Source organism: Sciurus carolinensis, chromosome 3 (genome assembly GCF_902686445.1).
Source record: "Sciurus carolinensis chromosome 3, mSciCar1.2, whole genome shotgun sequence".
NCBI classification, from domain to species: Eukaryota; Metazoa; Chordata; class Mammalia; order Rodentia; family Sciuridae; genus Sciurus; species Sciurus carolinensis.
In genome coordinates, this window is record NC_062215.1 from 102,329,773 (window position 1) to 102,331,436 (window position 1,664).

Here is a 1,664-nt window from a genome sequence, read left to right on the forward strand (position 1 = left end):
GTTAGTGCTGTCAAGCATTCTGTTCGAGAGATTAATTTAGAAACTTTGTAGTTAACAATCAACCATGCTCAACCTTGACGGCCTAACTTGGATGATGAAGGCTAATGTTTCTGCAACTTCAGCAAAAGACTTATTCCCCAAAGCAGACACAAAAGATAAATAAAATTTAAATGTGTAAAAGGGAACTTGACTTGTTAAATGAGACATTCTCGGGGGTGCTCAGGGAAGGTCCCCTGTAGAGGTAACCACAGTGCTTTCAAATAACTTGGCTGTGCTTCCTTTTCATTTTCATATCACCTGAGGCTTATGAGTTTATATGTTTTGCACTTTTCTCTGCTTTTTGATGCTTTTCTCTCTTAGAGAAGCTCATTTTTGTGTTATCTAGAATAACAGGAAGCTGTTCAGGCCAGGACCAGCAGGGCACCCTGCCTCGTGGTTTGTTTGAGATAGTTGCCTTTCGAACATTCTACTCTGCTACTGAAGAGTGTCTGGTTTCTCTCAACTTTAGATGATTGTGACTGAGACAATACCATGAAGATAATAGAGGCTCAAATAACAGTAATTGGGATTAACTATTCCTATAATTATCAAATATTAAAATTTACAAATAAGCAGTAACAAGACTATACTTTCAGGGATCATTTCTATAGTATGTTACAAATAAGCAGTAACAGTAGAGTTGTTAGGAAAAAATGAAAATCTCTCTGTTATTAAAAGAAGTAAGATATACAAAAGTAATAAATGTAAAAAAGGCTCCTAATCCTCATCACTCTGGTTTTACTACTTAAAAGTAATGAAAAGTCATTGATTTGGACTGAGCACCTGCACTAGGCCCCGACAGACCAAAGCAAGATGGAGTCACTCTTGCTGAGATTCTGCATCACCGAAAGGAAGCCTAAGCTGTTTACTTATAAGATCTGACTTTCTGAGACATCAGGAGAAAGATGGTAATAAAATAAATCCTCCCGCAAATAATAATAATAACTAGGAGATTCAATCAAAAGGGGCCCAGTCAACCTAAGCACAGGCATAAGGAAGTACACTCTGCTTTAACCCACACAAGGAAAGTAACCTGATATTAACCAATCCACTTTTTGCTATACAGTTTCTTCATTCCTGTTCTAGCTTCCTTCAAAAACCAACTGCTCTGCCATACCCAGTGGAGCTCCTGTTTTGTAGACTGAATGCTACTTGATTGATGAATCACTGATAAAAGCCAATTTGATCTTCAAAACTCAATTTGTTGAAATTTTGTTTTTTCGCAGTTCCCAGCACGTGTATCAGATATATCACAGTCGCTCTGTGGGATTGAAACTCTGATTAAAACACAAAATCCTTTGTCAGTAAGAGAAACATTTCTTTGTAAAGATCTGTGGTAATTACTTACAGCAACATCAAAGACTTCCTATATCAGTTACAAGCATATTTAGAAATCTACATGGATTTTGCCTATATTAGTAAATCTATGTTAAAAAGCAGATTTGTGGTGTTGTTTAAAAATTTTATTTAGAGGAGCTGTGATTTTATGGCTAGGAAAAAAATCACTTCACATTCTACTTAATAAATAAAAAAGAAAAATGGTTATTTAAGGAAATAATGAGAAAATATTTTTGAAAAATACAGCACAGTTGAAAACATTAATATTTCAAAACAAATCATCTCAC

At 35.2% G+C, this 1,664-nt stretch overlaps 1 pseudogene; it reads left to right on the forward strand.

The window, feature by feature from the left end:
* The first annotated feature begins 619 nt into the window (after positions 1-619).
* LOC124981606 (uncharacterized) lies at positions 620-694 on the forward strand (annotated as a pseudogene).
* Positions 695-1,664: the final 970 nt, after the last annotated feature.